Raw genomic sequence first — 20,554 nt, 5'->3', positions numbered from 1 at the left:
AGAAACAGTCAGAAATGATGATTAGGTAATGTGGCAAAAGAAGGTCAGGAATGGTGATGAGTTAGTGAGTGAAACAATGCTTATAATGCCTATATTACTGTTTGAAAACCAATATATTCTCGTACTATATATAAATTTGTACCAAATAAATAAATAAATACCATTTATGAGTGGTGTGGAATAGTTATCCTCCCATAGAACTCGTTTTCTTTGCAGCCAGCCTGATAGAAAACCCTGTAAGGTAAGGAGGTACTCCTACCTGTATCGAGTATTTTAAACCTAAGGTGAGCGATTTCTCTATGAATTTTCGATGTTTCTCACCAAAAGAGGAGGTTTTAGCCAAAAAAAAATTTTTTTCCAAAAATGATCGGGACTGGGGGGTGTCGGAGGTGCGAAAGTGCTCGGGACGTGACGGGTTAAGACAGATTAATTGAAAAAATTACGGTGATGGGATTATGTTGAGTAACATAGTTTGACAGTGTCACACACACACACACACACACACACACCGAGGAAAAGTACAAAACCCATACTCACTAAATGGTCTAAGGGGTGTATTTATTATTTTTCCCTGTGATTCTGACCCCCAAATGACTGTACTTAAAATAAAAGTCCTTCATTTTTGCCTAACCCTTAACACTTCCACCAAGTTTCATTCATATCAGATCAGAATTGAGTTGTCATTGCCAAAATACCTTGACCTTTGCCATTACCGTTGACTATATTTCTTAAAATTGCACCTCTGCCGTTTCCTTAGACATATTTTTAACATACTTTATAGAAAGTGTTGAAGTGGACTGTCTGAGACCTTTACCTTTGACCTAAAACAGGTGAACCCTTCGGGTATCCTCAAGTTCTCAAACAAGTTTGATACAGATCAAACCATAACTCTCAATTTGTTTTGTGTAAATACAAACACATGAGTCTGTACTTAACCCGCCCTGTGCCAGTGCCGTTTTAAAACAGTCTGACATAATTGCGTGCTCAGTGCCAGTGCCGTTTTAAAACGTTCTCAATTTCAAAAAATCATTGTGACTGCAATTTTCAAACTAGGCATGCAAAAATTGGTGTGCTTGTAGGCAACCCTTCCTCTATCTGCCCTCAGTCGGCCTGACCCATACACCCACGTGATCTCGCCACATGATCGCTCTGCCTCGCTCTGCTTGTGTCAGTCAAACAGTGCAGTGATGTCTCGAAGTGGTCTCTCTGATAAGGAGATTCAGGACCTCCTGAGGGTTCCCTACACTGGGGAAAGTGATCTGGATGATGACAACACACAGGATAAGGACTACATCCAGCCTGAGGAGGCAAGTAGTAGTAATGACGAAATTCCCTCACCTAGGAGATCCAGGTATGTGGGCTACACTAGGGCAACACGTGGTAGGAGGCCACCTGCACGTCGTCGCCTTTCACATCACGACGATGAGGAGGAAAGGGAGGAGGAAGGTAGTCCTGTAGATAAGGGATGGTTGGGGAGGCAAAGAATTTCACCACGTGGGGAGGAAAGTGTGAGGAGGAAGCATGGGAGATTTGGGAAAGTTCCATTGTTGGGGGAGAGTGACTCATCTCGCCCGCACTCTCCCTTGCCTCCCCGTGACCCAGCTCAGCCCAGCACCTCAGGACAAAGTCTTCCTGCCTTCCCCACACCCAGCACCTCACGTGAAACTCTTCCCCCATTCCCCACACTTCCCCATGCTTCCCCACAGCCAAGGAACACGGAGGCGATGATGATGATGAAGAGGAAACGATGTGGGAGTGGGAGGACGGTAGTCACTGTCCCCCACATTCACCCGTTCACCCACGAAAATGAGGCCGGGTGTAGTGTCCCTGAACTTCACCATACCTCCAGTAGGCCTGACTTTTTCCGGAAATACTTTCCTGTGGAGTTTGTTTTGAAGATTGTGGCCCTGACCAACGCCTTTGCTGCATTTGAACGTGGGGGAACAAAACAGACATGACACAGCCGATTGTTTGAAACTGACTTGACCCTGGGTGAAATGTATGTGTTCCTAGCACTTGTGCTTTTGATGGGGATATTGAAAAAAAATCAGCTTCCCTCATATTGGACTGTGGATCCAGTAATGGTGACACCATTTTTTGGTAAAGTGATGGGAAGGAATCGTTTTCAGTACATCCTGAGTCGTCTTCATTTTTTTGACACCCTTGACCCTGCTAACGCAAACAACACAGACAGAATGAGGAGGATACGTCTGTTTTTTATCACCTTCGAGACAAATTCCGTACCTCCTTCTCTCCATACCGATATCTCGTCATAGACGAGAGTCTAGTGCTATGGAGAGGTAATATTGCTTTTCGTCAGTATATCCCCAGCAAAAGATACAGGTTTGGCTTCAAAATCTTCATGATGTGCGCCTGTAAGATTGGGTATGTGCAGATCCTGTACACAGGTGTTCAGATGAACATCACAGAAGATAGAAGTTTGTGACTCTAAGGGGCTGTGGTAAAAACGATGATCGAGGAATACCTTCATCGTGGGCACGTCTTATACCTCAGTAATTGGTACACAAGCCCCCTTCTTGCCAGGTACCTTCACCTACACGAAACTGGTCTGTGTGGCACTGTAAAGAAGAACCGTCGACACATGGTGAAGGGTGGGAGGAAGCTTAAAAAAATTGAGGTTGTTTTTTACAAAGCACATAATATCCTCCCAACAGCATGGCACCACAACCGCGAAGTATTCCTCCTCTCGTCTGTTCATCGGCTTCTTGTACACCGCACAGACAGTATAGATTACAGGGCAGAAGGGCGGCGCCACGTTTGGAAACCAGAACCTGTCTTGGCGTACAACGTGAATATGCGACAGGTGAATCAATCAGACGCCATGATTTCTAGTGTTGACTGTGCCAGGCCTACGATGAAGTGGTATAAATAATTATTCTTCCATCTCCTCGACATCACCGTCCTCAACGCTCCCTATCTCCACGCACAGACCACTGGGATCAACGAGACATTCAAGGGCTATATTCGCGAGCTGGTGCGTGGGAGGCATGAATATGGTGAAGATAGAAGTGCTGCTCGCCACCGCCACACCGCCGCCACACCTCTCCGCCTCATCTCAAGATACTTCCTCAAAATCGTCCCTCCAAGTGCAACACGTCAGAATCCCTAGTGGAGGTGTCACGTGTGTGCAAACAGGACTGTAAGGCCACGTACTCAGAGGAAGGAATCGAGGTATATGTGTGCAGAGTGTGATGTAGGACTGTGCGTATACCCATGCTTCGAGGAGTACCACACTCTCGCTAACTATTGAGAAACAGTAGTGTGGTAATGACGATCGAAAAAAAGACGTTAAAAAAGTGTTGTAAATACGAAAAAAGACACTCAGGAAGTGTTATTATAAGTACTGCATACAGTGATGACATGTAAATATTTTCTCGTAAGTGTAAGGACTGAACGTGGTGGAGTAAAGTTTTACATATATTCTCGTAAGTGTTAGACGATATATTCACAGTGAGAGGATCAAAAATACTCTGGTAATGTCTGTGTATACTGATGGCTTGTTGTAAATAATTTATTGTAAGTGAAAGGGCTGTACATTGTGAAGTCAAGTTATGCATATTTCCTCGTAACTGTAAGACAATGCATTTACAGTGATACGTATAGTGTTGCATAAGTAAGTGATTTTTTTCCCCAAAAAAACACGATTTTTTTTAATGAAATAATAAGATTTTTTTTTTTGTGGGTGAGAAGTGGACAGAATAGTGTTAAGACTATTCCTATACCTTCCCTGAGCCACGTTGGCGAGAATACCTGAGTTTACCTTGCATAGAAAACGGGTTTTCTCTCCCCGCCGCTGGGGATTCCCCACCCGCTCACACCTGCGGGCGGCCTGAGAGACTACGAAAAACGCACTTCAAGCCTCCGATGAGTTTTGTTATGGTCATATTCGTTTTTTTCACATCAAAATCTATCATTTTAGCCACAAAAAAAAAAAAAAAATTGGCCAGCACACGGCAGGTTAATACTTCCTTGTCTGACCCTTAATACTTCCACTGAGCTTGGGTCAATTCACATCAGAATTGGCTGAGATGATTTTGCCATGTTATCGTGGTATTTGACCTTTCCCTCTGACCTTATTCTTTTACTGACTTTTTCAATATAGAATCCCTGTATCGGAGCCTGACTGTGAATTTCAGTCTAAGTCTGATAAAAAAAAATTTTGATTTTGCCATGTGACTTGGACCTTTGGCTAAATGTTCTTCAATAAAAGAAAAAAGAAAAAAGAAACCAAGAACTTGGGTCCTAAGCTGTCAAAAAAAAAAAAAAGCATCACTTCGTATGCTTCCGCCAAGCCCTGTGCAAGGGCCATACAGCTTCAATGAAAGGACTCGTTGGAGGTTGAAATGAGACGAATCCGATCCCATATGACCTTGACACCACTTGACCTAGTTGACCTAATAAGTTCATCGTCCCTCCATTCTGTATCACTGACAAAGTTTAGTTGAAACCTGTTAAGGGGTTTAGAAGATAGCTCACCGACATGGAAAAACTAAGTCAAATATCCTTAATTTCCTGGCCCTTGTCCGTGCTAACCTAATCAGTTTATCTCCCCTTAATACTGTATAATTGACAAAAGTTTGGATGAAATCTGTTGAGGGGTTCAGGAGATATCCCGCCCACATTGGTAAACTAAGTCGACTCCAAATGACCTTTGCATTTAACCATTTTACCAAGTGACCTAATTTGTTCATCTCCTCATAGTACATCACTGACAAAGTTTGGTGGAAATCTGTCTTTGAGTTTAGAATATATCGCGCCTAAAACAGGGTTACGAATGCATGGACCCACGGCAACCAACATACTCGCACCCACGCACGCACAGATGGACAGACCAATCACTTAATGTCTCCTCCACCGTAGGTGGACAAGGGCATAAAATCACGAAAACTCAATGCTTGATCTTCAAACCATCCATCATGTATGGTCCAAATCATACCGATATTTTTATAGTAATGTTATTCACACCCAGACACACAGGTCAGACTTTAACCTTGCCCTGTGACCTTGGACGGTGTCTGCTTGTTGTCAAAATTAATCTTCCCCCTCTTTCATTCCTTACCTATAATCCTTTCATCATTTTTGATGTAAATTACATCAAAATCATGTGAGTTTACTTAGGCAGATCAAACTTTAAACTAACCCTGTACCCTTTACCTTTGACGTCTTGTTCTTTAAGAAGAGAAGTGTAATCTCTGTTTCACGAGAACGTCTTTTTTTTCACTCTTCCTACGAACAAACTTGTTTTTTTTTACCCTCAGACGGATCACTTCGTAAAATGTGGATTAAAAGGGTCTATGTGTAGCCCCTCCAGTTGGAAAGTTCCCTCTAAGGCTGAATAAAATTGTCTAGAGGTAGAGAGGATGAACCAGGAATAGATGCCATCCTAATAAAAACAGCAATGTTACCATTCGATGCAGAGAATGGTGGTGATTCTTGTAGGAGGGAAGATAAAGTGATTTTTTTAGTGCTCTACCTGGATCTCTTTTCTTTCTTTTCCTTCTTTTTTTTTTTTTTTCCAGATTTGAAGAATCCTCTGATACAAATAGGTATAATACTGATTTTTGGTAATGCCAGAAAATCTCATACACCTAAGGGCTTAGGGAGCATTATTATATTTGCTTGTTGTTGTTGTCATTTGATATGATGATGATGCCTCCACCGGCTTATGATAGAGGAGGCATTCAGTGATTGGTCTGTCCTGTCCTTGGGTGAGTACATGCTTGCGGCCAAAACAGTTTTCTTGGTGCGATATCTCCTGGATCCATCGACTGATTTCCACCAAACTTTTATCAGTGTTGCAGTATGCGGCACTGGTGATTTGATAATGTCTGCTAGGCCAAGAGGTCAAAAGTCAAGGTCATATTGTCGACTGAATTTATCGTTGTGGGGATGATATCTCCTAAACCTCTCGACGGATTTCAAAGGGCTTTTGTCAGTGACACAGTATGACCAAACAATGAAATGAATAGGTCTGCAAGGTCAAACGGACAAATGTCAAGGTTATAATAATGGAGTCGAATTAGATTGTGGGCGAGATACCTCCGAAACCCCTCGACGTATTTCGACCAGAATTTCGACAATGATAAACAATGAAGGAACGATGAACTGATTAGGTCATCAAGGCCAAGGAATCAAAGGTCAAGGTCATAATTATGTGTGTGGATGGGATATCTCCTAAACCCCTCAATGGATTTTTACTAAACTTTTGTCAGTGATACATTATGAAGAGACAATGAAATGAGTAGGTCATCAAGGCCAGAGGGTCAAAGATCAAGGTCATATGGGTTTGGGAGCGATATCTCCTGAACCCCTCAGTGACGTTCAGGACAGCTTTTGTCAGTGATACAGTATGAAGGGATGATGATCTGATCAGGTCAGCAAGGTCAAGTGGTCGAAGGACAAGATCATATAGGTGTGGGTGCTACATCTCGTAAACCCCTAGATGGATTTTGACCAAACTTTTGTCACTGATACAGTATGAAGGGATGATGAATTGATTAGGTCAGCAAGATCAAGGAACCAAAAGTCAGGGTCATTATGGGGTTGACTAATTTCTTCTGTTGTGTCATATGAACCCACAATAAACCGTCACGGAGGTTGTGCAGCGAGTCCATGCGTGAGGCTTGGCAGAGGCAAACTGAGCAACACTTTGCATCAAAAGATCCGAGCACGGGTTCTCAGCATTTCAGTATTATGAAGCTTTGCCATATGAATGGCTAAGCTTATTGTTTTCGTGTCATTATTTTTCTTCACCCTTTTTTTCTTTGATCTTGATATTAAACATCATGGTACCTTAGGGTAATCCAAGTCCTTGTTTCCAACAGAAATGACCTTGAACTATTTCTGAAGATGATATACTGTACTCATTTTTGTTTTAACCCGTCACGTCCCGAGCTTTTCCGCACCTATGACATCCCCCAGTCCCGAGCCTTTTTGGAAAAATTTTTTTTCTTATGAAACTTCTGCTTAGGTCGAGAAACTATGGAAAATCTTGAAGAAAGTGGTCTCTGCGGTCTATAAGTGGTCTATACAGGTGCGGTTTCCCCCTGCAGGTATCGTATTCTGTAATGGGCTGGATATGCGTAAACGTTTTCTATAGTAAGGAGTAATGGGACAAACAACACACAACACCTCTACATTTATTGAATTTGTACTAATAAACAATAACAGTAACAATATAATGTATTTCAGACACATATATAGGAAAAATAAGCATTGTACCATCGTGCGAGCATAGCGAGTTAGGTCCGAGTCGTATCATGCTATCTGCTAATTTTCTGTTATGAGTCTACCGATCATTTTTTCTAATTCTATACTTCTGTTTCAATGACAGTTTACCAATTACAACTGTTTGTAAGTGATTTCAGATGTTTTCATTCATTTTGATGACATGCAGCATAAGTTTAGCGCACATCAGCTTAGTAAGGGCACTCGCTATGACTCGTATTTCAACATACCAAATTGTTTTATCACTTTCCAATTATTTTCCCATTTACATAGAACCTTTCCCCCACCACTGTGAAGGTTTTCAATTATTTTCATTAATTACGAGGGCATTTAGCGATATGCTAGCGCCAATTCACGTAGCAACCACGATCTCAAACACTCGTGTTTCATCATCTACTTTATTTATTCACTCCAATTATATTTTCCCACTTACATTACACACGTTTACACCCCTCCAATGCACTGTACATACTTACTGCCATTATTTATTCAAGTGAGCGTGAGAATATCGCCTGAAAATACCCTCGCAAGGAATGTTAAGTCGTACATAATACTCACACACTTATATACTAATTCACTCACACACTTATATACTAATTATTCACTTTATCACTTGCTGACTTTTATTTTGACTAATACGTGCCTTATTCATTCGACTAAGCGTCAGGAAATCTTATCTTTATAGACACGCTATGAATATTTGACTTAGGAAATACATCATCATATACAATAATTTGAACTTATATTATACCCGTAAGAATGTCACATAATAGAAAATTTATAATAAGGGGCCGTATTTATTGCACTGAGCGACAGAATATCGCATCAAACAACCCTCTCTATGTAAGTTTCAACTTAGGGCAGATTTATATACTTACACCCAATGTTTGCACTTATGTTCTACCCGTAGGCACTTTATACTAATATTTGGCGATCCACATGACTGATATTTTCACAGAGCGTCTGTCTGTCGCATTTACATCATAATTTCTGCGTCCTTTCGCAATCACACCATGCTAAAATTGCAGCAACGTGTGGTATTCACTAAAACATGGGTGAATACAGAGACCCACGTCACACTGCACGCACTCATAGCGGGTGTCCTTCCTCTGTGTCGTGAGTCTCACCTAGGAATGACTGCACACGTGACACCTGTGCTGGGGCCTAGGTCTGTTGGGCTGGGGCGGGATAGGAGTGGGGAAATGGCGGGCGGATATTCTCTGGGGAGTGTGGGTAATAGGGGCAGTGCGGGGGCGCTGTTGGGGCCTTTCAACAGCATATTTTGCAAAGATTTCTCGTGTGAGCTCCCTCACAAACCCTTCAAAGGTTTCCTGAACTCCTGTGGTCATGGCGTGAAGGTGGTGGCAATTCAGAGCAGTGATATCTAGCAAGTGAAAGAACAGTTTCTTATACCACTTCATCGTGGTCCTGGCACACTCTACCGTCGATATCATGGAGTCTGACTGGTCCACGAGGCGCATGTTTATATTATAGTCCATGACACATTCAGGTTTCCAAACACGACGCCTGCTCTCGCTATGGTAATCAACAGAATCAGTACGGTGCATCAAGGAGCGGTGAACCGTGGACAAGAGGCTTACTTCTCTGTTGTGGTTCCACATTGTTGCAAGGATGTTGTTTGCTTTGAAGAAGACAACCTCACTCCTTGCAAGTTTCCGCCCTACCTTGACCATGTGACGCCGGTTCACCTTTACGGTTCCACATACTCCCGTTTCATGTCTGTGAAGATAACGAGCGAGAAGAGGGCTAGTGTACCAGTTGTCGAGATAGAGAACGTGACCAAGATGAAGGTAGTCTTGTATCATCGTCTTTACCACTGCTCCAGAAAGTCCTATACTTCGATCTTCTATTATGTCTGTCTGTGCACCGTTGTACAAGACTATGTCTTGCACGTATCCAGTCCTACAGTCACACATAACAAAGATCTTGAACCCAAAACGGTGCCTTTTGCTGGGTATATACTGTCTGAATGAAATATTGCCTCTCCACAACACGAGACTCTCGTCTATGACGAGATCTCTATAGGGATAGAATGAGGATCGAAAGGTTTGCCTGAAGTGATCAAAGACCAGCCTAATTCGTCTCATTTTGTCCGTGTTGTTTGCATTTGCAGGGTCATTAGCATCATAAAAATGGAGGCGACTTAGAATTTGTTGAAACCGATTACGGCTCATCACTTGACAAAATATGGGGGTAAACATAACAGGGTCCGTAGTCCAGTAAGCAGGAATTCTTTTTTTTCTTATTATACCCATCAAAAGGACAAGGGCAAAAAATAAGAACATTTCTGGAATGGAGACAGGGTAATCATAAATCATTGAATGCCTACTCCTTGTTCCCAATCTTTCACTTTCTAGCCGCTGGCCACTTGCAAACAGGTTTGTTTGAAGCACGATCTGATCAACGAAGGCCTCACTGAAAAACAGGTGGAAAAAATCCAACCTGCTTGAATTACAGTGAATACCTGGTGCAATGCAGCCAGATCGCCCCTGCTCAGTGAAGGGGTGAATGAGGGGAGAAAAATCACTCCCATCCTCCCAATCTCACGACACAAATCCCTCGTCCCCATCACCGCCTTCGTCTGGGTGGGGAGGAGATCCTGGCTGGGGAGGTTGGGGAGAAGGAGTACGGAGGGCTTCCCCACTGTCACTCCTCTTCCCTCTGCCTTTACCCTTTCCCTTTCCCTTACCCTTACGGCCTTGAGGAACATTAGGGGGCTGTGGGGATGAAATAGTTTGATATTGGGGAGCAGAAGACGTGCTGGGGAGTGGTTCCTCCCCACCTTCCCCCTCCATTACCACACCACGTGCTCTCTCACGCAACCTTGCTCAACCACGTGTTAGGGGATATTGGGGAGCATAAGACGTGCTTTGAAGTGGTTCCTCCCCACCTTCCCCCTCCCTCACAACCCCACGTGATAAGGAACGCACCCGCACTGGCCCACGTGATCCACTCTGCCGCCTCACACTGCGTAGGGAGAGCAATGACTCACCCACCTCACTCTCACTTTCCCTAATCCCAGGAATGTCCATTTCACTCCCCACTCCCTCCACTTCACTTCCTACCGCCCCAAACAGAATGCTAGGCCCATACCTGCTTAGACGACGTGGTGTGCGCTCTGGGCCACGATGCGTAATCACCTCCCGCCCATACCACGTGGCAGCACGTCCCACGTCTCCGTCCTCGTCCTCGTCCTCGTCCTCGACCTCGAATTCTGCTTCCAAGGCATGCTGGGGATAGGGATATGACATACCACGTGCCTTCTTTGCCTCCTGCCCCTCTCTAGCAGCACAGTAAGTCACGTACTGCCGCTTCCTTGGTGACGGAACTTCCTCGTCACTGCTGGTGGTTTCTTCCTCCTCTGGCTGCACATAATCTTTGTCCATCTCCTCGTCATCCAGTGGGGAATCACTGTCACCGGTAAAGGTGTCCAGGGCGACTTGAATTTCGCTCTCTGAGAGACCTCTCTTAGCCATGTCTGAGCAGGACCGTGGCTACCAGGTGAGTGGACGAGTGGCGGGCTAGCGCGGGTCGTGCGGGGTCGCCGAGTGTCCCCGCCTGGTGGCAGGTAGGGGAAGGTCAGGCGAGGGTACGTACCGCAAATCAAGCGCGAAATTTGAAAATTGTCGAAACTATGCACATTGCAATTGCACGACATACTGGTACGTTGCCGGGACTGGCAAATGCAAATCGTGGTGACGTACCCATACGTCGTCGGGACGGGGCGGGTTAAAAATTGCATCTTTGAAATTGAAATATCTCAGAAAAGAATTGAGATTCAGCTATGTGGTTGAAAAGCCTATGATAAGAATGTTTACTGAAGAATCTTGGCTTTATATTTTGACATTTAGCCTAGTGGAAAGTAACAGATTCAATTCTGCTCAGTTTTTTCTTTGCAACACATTCTAGAGAAAGCCACAAAAGCTTTAAAGCTGTAACTATCCAGATATAAAGCTGTGGTCCCTCTTACGATCTGAAAGAAATTTGGCTACAGTTAACCATACAGTTAACAAGTTAATGAGACAAATGTAATATTTACATATGCGTTCTTCAACACCTCTGTCTTCAGATTTTGACATTATGTGAGAAGTTACCTCAGGATCTTCAGATCTTGTTTATATTACACGTACCTTATACACTACACCATAAGGTGAAGCTTCCTTATTGTGGCTAAACAACAGCATTAGGTAACATATTGTTTTTATTTATATGATTATTATCATTCTTACCAGCCACGATAGTGAAGCTGTCTGTTTGTGTATCTTTTAGCTCGATAACTTCGCAACCGCGCAAGATATCATCACAAAATTTTTCAGGTTTGTAATGGGGATGGTAATCTCCTACGAGTTGGATATCAGTGAAAGTAGGTCAAGGTCTCTGTGTCTGTCAGCACGATAACTTCGCAACTGCTCGAGGTATCATCACAAAATTTTACAGGTTTATAGTAGGGATGAAAATCTAAGAGTCTGAAATTGGAGAAAATAGGTCACGGTCATATTCTGAACCGCACTAGATATGTATCTGCGCACAGCTGATGTGATTCCTTCCTTGCGGGGGGGGGGGGGGCCTTAGTTATGTTATGAAGGGAGATTTGCTAGTTAGGTAGTCTCGTACCTTCGAGACGTTTCTGGTACCGTAAGTTTGGTACGAGTCAGAGTTGCCAGTTTGTCTGCTGTTTGTGAGCGTAGTTATTTCGTTAGTTAAACATTCATTTATTTTTATGCTCTTTTTCTTTATGTTTTATTTAAGTGATTGCTTGTTAAATTATGTAATTTAAGTTCGTATGGTTAGAGTGTTATGTAATGTGAGAAAACTCTAGCATGTTTTCATGTCTCAGAGTTGGCAACTGTTGTTCTCGTAGAATGTAGACGTTTCTAGAGTAATGCAAGCTTATATAAGATGGGGTAGAGATTATTACGAGTTAAGTCGGGTTTCACGTCAGTTTGTGTGAAGTGCAGTCGGTTTTGGTGCAGTGTCAGTGTCAGTAAACGTTGTATATTTTTGGTACTTGTGAAAACAGTGGCAAACAGTGATGGTTATTGAAGTTTGTATATCACTGGAACTTGAGAAGACAGTGAAGTGTATTAAGTGTAATTACTGTCAGTGAAGATTATTTTCAGTACTTGTGTAATAAGTGAAGTGTTAGCAAGCATTAAGTGTACTAACTGTGAAATATTGTTAAACATTAAGTGTAACTGCAATCAGTAAAGTGTCTATAGCTCCAATGCTTGTGAGAACAGTGAAGTTGAAAAGCATTAAGTGGAATTATTTGGAAAATAAAGACAGTGAAGTTTATGGAGCCAGTGTTTATTTTCACCTCAGCTGATCTTGTGTACTGCACACCTAAAGGCTGACCATAAGAAGAGCAACTCACTGGGCAACGTCCTTCCTGTACTGTACTACTGCTGTTGGAGCCTGTGGCAGTGTGGGGACTGGGACGTAACACTCGTATCAGGAGTGTGGATTATTATTTAAGGGTTGCTGTGAGTCTAAGCTTCGACATGGAAGCAGAAGGTATGAAAACAAGATCTCCAGCTGGGCAGGAGGGTGAGGTGCCTTTGGCGGCAATTTTGGAGCTAATACAAGTAGAATCGACAACTCAAAAAACTGTTACAGACCATTAGTGAAGAAAGGAATGAGACCAGGAACAAAACTGAAGAACAAATACATTCACTGAATGAAGCAGAGAAAGAACTCAAAGAACTATTAGGGGCACAACGTGAAGAACAACAAGAACGATATCAAATACATTCACTGAATGAAGCAGAGAAAGAACTCAAAGAACTATTAGGGGCACAACGTGAAGAACAACAAGAACGATATGAACAACTTCAAGAGACATCAGAGGAGCGACAGGGGGAATTACAACTGACCATGCAAGGACAGCCAGATGCATTCATTGGGGAAAACAAGGAAGAACAGCAACAGCTTAAGGAGGAAGTAGATGCCAAGCTAGAGCAGCAGAAGTATGAGGTAAGCAATAATGTGACAGAGTGTAAACAGCAGGTAGATGAACAATTGAAGACAGTTAATGAAGAAATAGTGACGGAGTGCAAACAGCATGTGGAAAACCAGCTGAAAATTAGCGAGGGAATAGCGACAGAGTGCAGACAGCATGTGGACAACCAGCTGAAGGTTAGTGAGAGAATAGTGGCGGAGTGCAGACAGCATGTAGATGACCAGCTGAAGTCAATTAGTGAGGAAATAGTGACGGAGTACAGACGACATGTAGATAACCAGTTGAAGCATGTAGTCAATCATGAGAAGATAATTAGTGAGAAAACTGAGTCTGTAGAGAAATATTGCACTGCTGAACCTCGGATTAATGTACAGGGATCGTATGAAGGGAATGGACAGTGTATGGTGAATCTTGACGGATCCCGGGCATCTGAAGATGGCATTACAGGGCTGAATAATCAGAATGCAGAAGTTGTAAGTCCTTGACTTAGTTATGATGCCTCAGTTATTAGGCCCCAAACCAGTGAAGTACATGGCTATAATGGTGATCCAGTTAAGAAGAAACCTCAAGAAAGTGATGGTAGTGTATCTTGGGAAGCTTACCGTGCACAGTTTGAGTTACTTGCAGATCAGAGTGGTTGGGATGATAAGAAGAAGGGTGCAGAAGACCCACCACTGAAGAAATGCAAGAGAACCTTGATGAATAGTGTGCGAGAAGACAGGACAGATGACATGCAGTGTAGTAGGAATGGGAATCATAGGAAGAAATGCAGCTGTACTGTAGTGACGGGGCTGGTGTCAGACGAAGAAGACCTGGGGAGGATGCAGATGGAGGGTGCAGATTTGCAAATGGTGCTGGAGTGGCTGCAGCAGAGTGCAGTGCGACCATCATGGGGAGGAGTTTCCAGGTTGGGCCCTGCGACCGGAAGCTGCTGTAGTCAGTGGGACTTTCTTCGTTGCAACGGACTACTGGAGCGTCAGTGGGAGACGCCCAATGGCCTCAGCGAGTGTTGGCAATTGGTGGTTCCGAGGAAAATGAGGTCTGAGATCTTGGATAAGTCCCATAACCAGATCACTAGTGGGCACCTGGGAAGCCAGCTGCGACACAAGTTCTACTGGATTGGCATGAATCAGGATGTTGAAGAGTGGTGTTGGACCTGTGATATGTGCTGTGTCAAGAAGAAGACCAAGACGTTCCTGGAGGAGTGGACTGTGCGGAAGAGCAAGGACATCGTCAGAATCGGCATAGAAGACCTGATAAGTTGAAAGATTATCTTGTGTATAGTTAAATGTTTCATTAGAATTAGGGTTTATGTTTATGTTTGTGTATATTGTGTAGTTTTGTCGGGACGACAAAGAACTAGGGAAGGGGTAGTGTTATGAAGGAAGATGTGCCAGTTAGGCAGTCTCGTACCTTCGAGACGTTTCTGGTACCGTAAGTTTGGTACGAATCAGAGTTGCCAGTTTGTCTGCTGTTTGTGAGCGTAGTTATTTCGTAAGTTAAACATTCATTTACTTTTATGCTCTTTTTCTTTATAATGTTTTATTTAAGTGATTGCTTGTTAAATTATGTAATTTAAGTTCGTATGGTTAGAGTGTTATGTAATGTGTAGACAGCTCTAGCATGTTTTCATGTCTCAGGGTTGGCAACTGTTGTTCTCGTAGAATGTAGACGTTTCTAGAGTAATGCAAGCTTATATAAGATGGGGTAGAGATTATTACGAGTTAAGTCGGGTTTCACGTCAGTTTGTGTGAAGTGCAGTCGGTTTTGGTGCAGTGTCAGTGTCAGTAAACGTTGTATATTTTTGGTACTTGTGAAAACAGTGGCAAACAGTGACGGTTATTGAAGTTTGTATATCACTGGAACTTGAGAAGATGGTGAAGTGTATTAGGTGTAATTACTGTCAGTGAAGATTATTTTCAGTACTTGTGTAATAAGTGAAGGGTTAGCAAGCATTAAGTGTACTAACTGTGAAGTGTTGTTAAACATTAAGTGTAACTGCAATCTATAAAGTGTGTATAGCTCCAGTGCTTGTGAGAACAGTGAAGTTGAAAAGCATTAAGTGGAATTATTTGGAAAATAAAGACAGTGAACTTAAGGAGCCAGTGTATATTTTCACCTCAGCTAATCTTGTGTACTGCACACCTAAAGGCTGACCATAAGAAGAACAACTCGCTGGGCAACGTCCTTCCTGTACTGTACTACAGCTGTTGGAGCCTGTGGCAGTGTGGGGACCGGGACGTAACAGTTATTATTATTGCTACTACTGTTGTTGTTGTTGTTACATTTAGCCACAGTTTGGACCCCCGACATATGTACCGGAGTGAAAGATTTATCGCATCAGCAAGAAATGGGGGCAGGGGTCCGGAGGAAAACTGTAGTACGGTAGGAAACTTTTTTGGACATCCCAGCCAATTTTCAAGTTACAAGAAAGATAGACACCAATTTGGAAATCACATAAAAATCCTCAATTATTTTCATTTCATAGACAACTCTTAATTCCCAACAGTTTTTTATAAATAGGGGAAATTATTTTTTTATCAGACAGATTAGCGTAGCAGCTGGCTGCACAAGAAGTAACGGTCTAAGTTTGCATGAGTAGTGCAGCAGTATTTTCCGACGACTGCTAAGCGTAGCCAAGTTATGCCTTTTGAAAACAAATAATACCTTCTGTTTGGCTTTTTTTTTGAAATTTTTGTCTGAATCCGAGTCAGACTAATGCAGTACCCTGATCAACGAAAGAAACTCTGAATTTCTGATTTATGATTAGAATCGGAGTGCACCGAGAGATTTGGTGAAAGTAATTTTTAACCTTCTAGGTCCCAAGCCCTTGACCTAAAATTAATACAAGAGGAGTACTGGTTTTAGGAAGTGTAAGGGAATATTTTTGGTGCAATCTAATACGTTCTTTATAGTATTTTCAGGTAAGCAAATCAGAGGAAGTGGGATAATGTTCACCACTGCCTGACTTTCTTGCTCTCTCGCTTGAACACATTCCACACTTTCAGTGTGAATGCTTATTACATGTTATTATTATTATTATTATTATTATTATTATGGAGAGAATGGATAATGAGCGATTGGTGAAAAAGATAACTAGATCTGATGTGAGAGGTGTAAGGCTGAGAGGAAGACCACGAATAGGATGGATGGACAGTGTGAAGAGAGCGCTGGATGCGAGAGGGATGTCTGTTGAGCAAGGAAGAGTGGCTGTGCGTGACAGAAATAAATGGAGAGAAATTGTGAATGAATAAGTGATGACGCAGCCCTGAGGGGATATTCTCCCGCATTTGGTCTGATCAGCTAGTCAGGTCAGGTGCGGGTAAGGGGATGGGTCTGTTATGATGTGGCAGGGGTAAACCAGTTCTGCTGTCGGGCCCTGCTGCGGATGTCACTGATTGCATTGCCCAGTTGACCCTTGTGCGGTGTGGTGCGGTGAGAATCTGTCCGTTCTCCCCTTTGGGGCTAAGATGCGAATGAATGTGTTTGAATGGATGAGTAAGTGGAGAGTGAGTCGTCCTGTCTCGGCTACCTCCCTTTCCTTGGGGGAAGCAGCCTAGGTATATAGATAGATAGATAGATTATTATGAAGCAGTGGGAGAAATGCTCAGGAGCGATAAAGTGATCATAATGGGCGATATGAATGGAGGACTAGGCACTAAAAGGTCCTGAGGATGACATAATGGGTTGTAATGGAGTACCAGGAGATAATGATAATGGGAAGCAACTGAAGGATGTTTGTCAGGAAAGGAGGTTTTGCATTTGTAACTTATTTTTCTAACACAAAGATGCACAAAAATATACATGGTATAGAGATGGGGATCGTGTTGAAAGGTGCCTGATTGATTATGTGCTCATAGAGAGGTCGATGTTGGGGATGGTTGCTGATACGAAAGCCGTGAAAAGACGACGTGGAGGTCTGTCAGATCATATGACTGTGTTATGTAAGATCAAGCTGAGAAGAGTGAAGTGGACCAGGAGAGATAGGAGCAGTCAGGGAGAAAGCCTGAATGTCGAGAAAAAGAGGATCAAAGAAATGACAGATGAATACAGGACCAATATAGGGGAGTAGCTGGAATTAGTGAATTGGAATGAAATGGATCTGGACAGCCTGTGGAATGCATATAGGGGTTGATTAGTTAGGAATGCTAAAGCAGTGTGTGGCGTGGCAAGAGTAACAACAAAGAAGGAAGGTACGGCATGGTGGGTTGAATAGGTTAAGAGAGCAGTGGAGAAGAAGAGGAAGAAGTGGCTAGAGTGATTACAGAACAAGGGTTAAACTGAAATAAGAACTGAATATACTGAGAACAAGAAGCACGTAAAGAGACTAGTGAGGGTCAAAAAGAAGGAGTTAAATGATGATCTAGGAAGAAAAATGAATGCAAACTACTCTGAAAACAGGAAGTTATGCTGGAAGGAGGTGCATAAATCTAGAAGAGACAGCGGAAAGAAATGTGCAAGTGTAAAGGATGTAAGTGGTAGATTATTAACCCATGGGGATGAAGTAAGGACCAGATGGAAAGAATATTTTGAAAGCCTGATGAATGGGAATAGAAACAGCATAGCGGCTGTAAACATGATTGGTTTTGGGGGTGTGCAGAGAAGGAATATAGTGCCAGGGAATGTCACTCATACTGGTGAAGAACACCGTGAACCAGCTGAAAAATGGGAAAGCAGCTTGGGTTTATGAGGTGTGTGCAGAGATTATTAACATATCCTCTCCAGCAGATCTTCCCACGAACCCTTCCCACAGCTGGGTATTCCTGAGAAAATCGTGAAAATCGTCTATTTTTAAACCTTCATAGCTCAGTTAATACTTAACCAAAAATAAAAAATGAAGTGTCAATACTCAAAAATCCTTCGACTTCAAGCTGATTGCATCAGATGGTCTGTGAAATGCATGTAAGGTGAGTGAAAGAGTGGGAAAAGGGGGCATTTTTATTGTTCTTTGCCAGTGTCCATATGCATGGCAGAGGCTTAGTGACAGCTATGGCTTAGACTAGCTCTCCACAATAATAACACTTCAGTAACACTTGCAGAAGACCGCAATCCACCACAAACACTATTTGCGTGAAAATTGTTTTCCATAATTGAGTATACTTGCTGCTGGAATGCCAGTAACCATACGAACGACCTTGAGGTAGGCTGCTTGCTCGCCTCACCACCACACCGCCTTACACACACACACACACACACACACACACACACACACACACACACACACACACATGGAGATGTATGTTTGGCTTGCACTGTTACTCGATTTTGGCACCACTGTGTGACTAGAAGTCTGGGTATTACAACTACTACAAATATCATTACTACTACTGCTACAACTACCACTGCTACTACAAATACCACCACTACCACTACTACTGCCACTACAACTACCACTAATAGAACAACAACAACTACTACTACTACCACTACTACTACAAATACTATCACTGCTGCTACAACTACTACTACATAAAAAGTAAAAAAAAAAAATTGAGAAAATAGATATACACGTATTGTCCATAATCGAAAATACTGTATTTTCCACTAAAACAATTTTTTCCCTGTGATTTAGACTTTTTCATCTAATAAATATACACACATGAAAACTTTCAATTAAAAAGATCAGGCACTGATTTCATTATGAAACAAATTTTCTGCTTCCATTATTCATGTAAATAGACAGAGTGGTGTGAGGCACAACGTTTCCTCCTCCCTTTTTCCACTCCGCTATGTTTTCCACTGTAACAATTTTTTCCCGATGATTTGTACTTTTTCATCGTAATAAACATACTGTACACACACGAAAACTTTCATGAAAAAATAAGGCATGGAAGTCATCAGGAAAAAAACTTTCTGCTTCCATTATTCATGTAAATAGAAGAGGGGTGGTGCAAGGCTCGATGCACTGCATTTACTCCTCCCTTCCTCCTCCACCTCCTCTCTTTCTCCACTCCCTACCTCCTCTTTCATCTCCTCATCCGTGCCAATATCCACATCTCCAGAATCGTCAATACCCTCTGAACCATTCCCATCATCAGAAATAACAGATGAACGTACAGGGGGAAACGATTGGAGCACAGTGGAGGAGTCACGTCCTCCACCCTCCTCACACGAGGCATAAATATCGACATCCATTATGGCGGTTGCTTTCCTGCTGCGAAGAGTCACTTTTTCCACTCACAATTGACGATAATCTCACCTCGAGTTCTCTCCCTATCGCACTATCACTAAGTCCTTTTCTTTTCTGGCCTTAAGGACTTTATTGGTGTTGAAATCTGTGGCTATGGGCACTCACCCGAGGGTCTGGACACAGAAATTTTTTTTTGCATATGTCTATCCATGACGGAGGTAGGCAGGCAACTGAAGTGTTACTGGGATGCATGCCGGAGGGTTGCCAGCGGGTGCTTGTTGTGGAAATAACCAGCTGAATATTCAAACAAGGGCAAGAAGTACTAGATCATGTATACACATCACCCAGACAGCCCCAGGAGGACATGTATACATGAAGCCCAGAGGGGATGGGTTGTAATGGAAAGAGTGGAATGAAGTGTTTATTGGAGATATGTAAGAAGGCCTGGATGAGTGGAGCTGTGACAGCAGAGTGGAAAAAGGCTGTGATTGTACCCCTGTACAAAAATACAGTAAAGGTGAGTGAAATGAGTGCAAGAATTTTCAAGGTATAAGCTTATTGTGTCTTCTAGGGATGGTATATGGAAGAATTATTATAGAGAAAGTATGAGAGAGGGAGGGTTAGTATCCCGGAAAACAACTAATAATACGAACAAGAAGCCTCGGACCAGGACTGACCAAAAGATGATGACTAAGGACCATACAAACGACATGATACGGATGGCGACCTGAAATGTAAAGGGTGCAAATGATGAGGTGAAAGAGAGAGACACTGTCCAGGTGCTTGAGGGTGCGAAAGTGGATGTATGTGGATTAACTGAAACTAACTGGGGGGGTGCGAGTGTGAGAGAATGGGAGTATGGATGGGGTATATGTGCAGCAGTAGATAAGAATGAGAGGGCAAAAGAAGGAGTATGTATAGTTGTGAGTAACAGATGGAAGGAGAATATAAGAGAGTATGGATCAGGTGGTTCAAAGATTGTGTGGTTAAGAGTGAAAGTTGGACTACAAATGTGGGTGATTGTGTGCATGTATGTGTCAATGCAAGATCGTGCAAGCAGAGTGAAAGAAGAGTTCTGGACAAATGTGGAAGTGTGCATGGAAAAGATTGAAAGGAATCAAAGAGTGCTTTTGATTAGTGATATGAATGGTAAAGTAAGGAATGTGAAGGTCGATGGAGTAGTTGGCGAGTGTGGT

This window comes from Coenobita brevimanus, chromosome 86 (assembly GCF_032717465.1).
Source record: "Coenobita brevimanus isolate Jiangsu-jjx chromosome 86, ASM3271746v2, whole genome shotgun sequence".
Classification (NCBI taxonomy): domain Eukaryota; kingdom Metazoa; phylum Arthropoda; class Malacostraca; order Decapoda; family Coenobitidae; genus Coenobita; species Coenobita brevimanus.
This window is presented reverse-complemented; position numbering follows the sequence as displayed.